The sequence below is a fragment of the Anguilla anguilla genome, chromosome 12 (genome assembly GCF_013347855.1).
Source record: "Anguilla anguilla isolate fAngAng1 chromosome 12, fAngAng1.pri, whole genome shotgun sequence".
Classification (NCBI taxonomy): domain Eukaryota; kingdom Metazoa; phylum Chordata; class Actinopteri; order Anguilliformes; family Anguillidae; genus Anguilla; species Anguilla anguilla.
Genome location: NC_049212.1, coordinates 3,588,268 through 3,594,327, shown reverse-complemented (window position 1 = coordinate 3,594,327; position 6,060 = coordinate 3,588,268).

The following is a 6,060-nucleotide window of genomic DNA, read 5'->3' as shown; positions in this document are numbered from 1 at the left end:
CCACTACAAAGCTTCTGAGGACATTTTGAATTAATTTAACTTAGACAGTAAGATACTGTGATTAAAAGTGTCAAAGGTCTTTTTTAAGTCCAAAAACACTGCCCCGGCCATATATGTTCTTTATCCAGTAGACCTTTGACCCTTTCAAGAAAGTAGCTATTTCTGTGGAATATTTAGGTCTAAATCCAAACTGCTGTGGATGAAGTTCTGAGCAATTAATATTCCATTAATTGCTCAGAACCTGCTCCAGAACTTTAGAGACTACAGGGAGGATAGCAATAAGCCTATAGTTACTTGCTATGTCCTTGTCTCCTGATTTATAAACTGGGGTAATTATTGCAGTTTTCCAGCTCTCTGGGAATATTTTTGTTTTTATTGACAGGTTTACTAGGTAGGTAATTGGCTCCAGCAGACAACTCTGATATTTCTTGATTAACCCAGCCTGTAAGTTATGAATGTCCTTTGACATTGAGTTATTCATGTTCGCAATAACTTTTTAAACTTATATCATGAGATACCTCATTGATGTAAAAATAATCTGAGTGAACATGGTCAAGTTCTTCAGAAGATGACTCGATAAATTTAAAATTACTCACAAATTCTTGTACAGACTCAATAAAAAAAAACTGTTAAAGACATTTGCAATTGACTCATTACTGTGAATAAGATTATTATCAACTTTAAGACAGTTTATTTTGGGGTGCTTTTGCCTACTTGAGTTGGTTAGTCTGTTAATATGTTGTCACAGTTTAGAACTACTGCCATTGACCTCTTCAATGAGTTTGGAGAAGTAATTAGTCTTGGCCTTCACCAGCTCCACCTTCCGCAACTCCACAAGTCAACTCTCAGCTCAGTTGACTCTGAGGAAGACGCTTGTCAAAATGTCAGTCACCCCCCTGCAATAAACGTGCACACCTTACGAGTGCTCCAGTATCTTGAAGTACCCAGGTGAAAAGCCTTGCTTACATAGAATTTTAACTGTCTCTGTTTTACTATTGCGGGATTAAGTAAAGATCATTTGACCCTCGTGGGACTCTGTCCTTGTTGACACTCTTCCACTGTCCCACACGGATCATCGTAGTGATGATTGTCTGTTGCTGGTATGCTGTGTGGATAAATGTGAGCCACAGAACTCACCCCAGTATCAATGCCAGCGGTCCGGCGCTGTTAAAACACTACTGCTACCAAAGCAGTAGTGTTTGAACAGTTTGACAACTGACTGGCAGAATTGCCTCAGTCAACGTTCACTGTGAATTGGGTACCAACTAAAGCTTTCTTGTGGGTCAAGGTACAACCCTTTCTCATTGAGGTAATAACGTGTGACTGTTGTATTATCTCTGATGCCAACTGACTCAAGGGAGGACCTAGCAACATAGGGAAAAGGGGATTATAGGGTTTTACTGAAGTATGATCTCAGCCATATTTAGAAGAATACTTTGACCTGTATAATCTAAGATCGTTATGCATAAATATTTACAAATGAAAAATTCAAGAAATGTTCATTTTATATCCGAGAGGCCAAAAATCTGAGGGGCCCCTTAGTTTGAACGAACACGATGCCACAGTTTGCAAACACCAACCATCGGTCAAAATACTGCAAACCTTGGTTTATTTTGAAAAACCAGAGCCACTGAATGAAGAGCCGTTTGGGAGCCAGAAGAACTGGTTCTGATTGGTGAACTGAGCCAAATGTTCCAATTCTGAAAGGAGCTGATAGGCCCATCACTAGCCTAGACAGCACATTGTGCACTGTGGGCCAATCATGACAGACCATGCCATCACTGCCAGTAGCTGAAGCTACATAAAATGAAGCGTACAATAGACTCATTTTTCAGGAAGGCATCTACTGATGTTAGATATATGGTGGCTGCTCCACATGTGCCTCCCAAGCCCGTGAACACACCTGAGTCAGATGATGAGCTTTAGCAATTATTCCTGCTATGACAGTCATTTGCATGTGATGTGACTAAATCGCAAATGTGACGGTAAGGAAAACAGGGCAGTTAATACCCTCTTGTGTGACCAATTGAAAAAGGTAGTCTGGACCACTGCGATGGCTCCAGGCATCATCAGTATTTGACTTCAGTCCTTCTGTGTTGTGATGCAACACGTTAAGAGCCGCTCCCTAGTTTGATGTTCTTCAGTTTGAGGAGTGGCTGCACATAGGCAAATCAGGATCTTGGCATGTTTTCCAACGAGGAAGTTATTTCAGGGTAACAAAGGATCTTTCTCATCAAAGTCAGTGATACGCAATCCACCAAGCGATGATGTCCTACTGAGAGCAACATATGCCATACCTGGTTAAAATACCTGTTTCTGGGATACCACTGCAGATAGAGTTGGCAAGCCTTGCAGCTTATGTGTTGTGCACACAAAAGGCAGCTCCATGGGAAACGTTCTCCTCACTGTACCCTTTTTCTTAAGAGCCTCTTCTGACCTCTCAGTATAAACATTATCCAGACCACCTGGTACCTTCTGGTGTTTTTTGTCCACCCTCAGCATTATCTAGGTCAAGACCAATCAAGTGTGCAATTGGATAACCATTCTGGGTTTGAGTGATTATTTTTTTCAAGTGTTCCAAAGGAACCATTTTCTAGTCCAAGCTTCACATGTGTGACCTGTAGCGTGTCAGTTAGATTTCAGTCATCACATTTTGTCTCCTTTGACCGGTTTGCTTTGCCTCTGCGTTTGGCCTGCTCTTGCACAGTATAGAATATGGATGATTGCATTCGATTCAGCCTTTGGCACATTTGACGAATCACATCTGCACTTAGCTTTTCCATAACTGGCAAAGCTGTGCTATTTGCAGTTGATATTGATGTGTAATCAGGTACAGTATATCATCTTGTTCATCTGCTTCATTGAGGCCTGTGGCCTGACATTTCAAAATAGTCTCTAATCAAAGTAATTCATTCGTAGGTGATAATATTGTCCAGCCATCTTCAATTTGTCCATTTTGCTCAGAGTCTTAAATCGCTCTCTTTGTGGCATCACTGTGCTTTTCAAAATTTGCCCTAATTTCATGTACAATTCTGTACAGCCGCTGAAGTGTCTTTACCTGGCAGTCTCACAACAGCTTGTGCATAAAAGGTCTCATAAGTTTGGAATTGTTGAGACTTAAGTTGCAACTCTGCACAGAAGAGTAGATATTAAGTTTCAATAATGTGCCAAAAAAATTTGGATGCTTTTGCCTTAAAAAAAAAAAATGTAAATCTGATGATGGCTGATTTCTCCCTTGTTTGCTTTTGAATATTTCTCATCTTGTTTTGTAGCAATAAGACATTTTAACTATTTTTATGCCCACCATGCAAAATCTGATATGTACTTGCAAATTCTGCCATACACAAGTTCTCCAATTCAGGTGTTGCTGGCCTTACTTTGTATTTGTCTGTCAAGCCCGTCATCCACAAATCTTCAGAATCTGGGTCTTTGTCTTGAAGACTCTTCATCGGCAAACTCATCCATACACCACTGTCATCTGTCGGAATGAAAACAAAAAAACAATGAGAGGATGATGGACCTTTCAGGCTGCATGTGCATGCACAGCTTCCTGGGCATTGACCTCTCTGCTTTTAGCATATACAGTGCCATGAAAAAGTATTTCCTGATTTCCTCTATTATTGCATATTTGTCACACTGAATGGTTTCAAATCTTTATACAAAATGTAACAAAAGACCAAGGGAAACTGAGTAAACACAAAACACATTTTATGATTATTTCATTTAATAAATTAAATATCAGTTTGGAGTTACGAAGCAGTTTCTGTGTACTCCACCGAACCACAGCGAGAGCTATTATCTCCAAATAGAGAACACTTGGAACCGTGGAGTGGCTGGCAAGCCAATATTTCTCCAAGGGCACAGCAACAACTCATCCGGGAAGTCACAAAAGATGCCAGAAGAACATCCAAAGAGATGTCAGGCCTCTCTAGCCTCGGCTAAGGTCAGTGTTCATGACTCCATAATAAGAAAGAGACTGGGAGATTCATGGGAGAGTAGCTGGGTGGAAACCACTCCTGACCAAGAGAAACATGAATGCTTGTCTCAAATTTGCAAAAATGGACATGGATGATCACCAAGCCTTTTGGGACAGTGTTCAATGGACGATACGGGTCCCATTACTTCTGGCATAAAATAAATACAGCATCTCACAGTAAGAACATCATATCAACAGTGGTGGTAGTGTGATGGTGTGGGGATGCTTTGCTGCCTCGGGACCTGGACAACATGCTATTATTGAAAGAACCATGAATTCTGCTCTGTACCAGAAAATTCTTAAGGAGAACGTCCGGTCATCTGTCTGAAGTTGAAGCGTAATTGGGTTACGCAGCAAGACAATGATCCAAAACACAAAAGCGAGTCCACATCTGAATGGCTGAAAAGAAACAAAAATGTAAGTTTTGGAGTTGACTAGTCAAAGTCCTGACTTGAACCCAATAGATATGCTGTGGCAGGACAAATAAGCAGTTCATGCTGAAAAACCTACAAATTTGTCTGAATTAAAACAGTTCTGCATAGAGCTTTCACATCCTACACAGCAATGTGAAAGACTGATATCACATTTGGGGAGCATTTGATTGCAGTTATGGCTGCTGAAGGTGGTGCAACCAGTTATTAAGTTTCACATGGGTGACACAGGTGTTTGGGGTTTTTTTTTTTTCATTAAGTAAATAAAATAATTTTTAAAATGTGTTTTGCGCGTACTCAGGTTCTCTGTCTAATATTGCAATTTGTCTGAAGATCTGAAACCATTGTGGGCCAAATAAGAGGAAATAAGGAAGAGGGAAATACTTTTTCATGTCCCTGCATGTTCTCTCACTTGCTCGGTCGGCTTAGTTACATATTTGCATGTCTTTTCCATCAATACAAATTTAGTTTCAATGTTTTCTCTTCCATCTGGGAGATCAAAATGCACTCTGTCTAACTTTCAGTCCTTGCTTCAGTGTCAACTTACGTTCTCATTGAGCCGGTAAGGTATTTCAGAGCCTGTTTATTAAACTTCCTGTTCTCTCGCTTCTCAAGAAGCGTTTCCCCCTTAGAAGGTTTGTGTTACAGTCTGTGTTTCTGGTCTTCGTGCCGGCAGACTGTTAGGGCATTACCTTTTCGTTTTCCTAAGCTGCGTCTTAGGTTCTTGGGTAGCTTGGTGTTCGACCCCAAGTTTTCCTTTTATTTTTGGTCTGAGCTGCGACTCAGTTACATTGGGTTTCCCTGGTTTCTATCCCAACTATTTTTCGTTCCTGAGCGGTGCTCAGTGTTTTCATTTCTCTGTTTCTCGCCCTTGTTTTTACAGGGTTGTTTTCTGTTTTCCGGTTTTTAAGGCTTGAGAGGGAGTCTGAGTTTTCACTCCTGTCAGTCTGTTTTATTTTTTCCCTTCCTCGTTTTCTCTAGCCTCATCTATCTCCTCTGGGATAAGCTTTTCGATTCCCTGTACAGTTGTGTGTGGTCCTCCGACACTCCCCCCTCCCTCACATACACACGCTTTCCTTTACTGGTTTCTTTTGATAGTATGTCCTTTTTCTTTGGGGTTTGTTAAATGTCTTATTTGGACCCTGAATTGACTTGTTGACCAGTGAGGGGAGTTCTGCAAGGCTTGAAACTGAGTGTATAATTTCTGCACACTAAGAGAGTGTCACTATTGTCACTATTTGTGACCGATTTTATATTTACATTTGTGGCAATGCTTCTTCTTTCAAATGAAACCAGTAGAAGTTAATTTTACTGCTCATCACTCGGATTACAGATTACTCACTTGCGCCTGTTACATGCCGGTTATGGAGCTGACGCGGAGCGTGCCTGGCCGCGGATGTGAAGCTATCTTTTCTGCCTCGGCTCAATTTTTCTGCCTTGCGCAAAGCGGATTTTAGGTAGCTAGCTATGATGTGACAGCAACAGATGAGATTTTTGATGTTGCTAGACATAGCCTGGCCTAGAGAAATATTAACTTTTAACATTACCTGGTTTTACAGGCTATACGTTCGTTAGGTTAGGCCTACTTACGAGGGTCAAGGCAATCTGATTCCATTTCTGTTCTTTACATAAATTGTCTTTGTAAAAAGTATT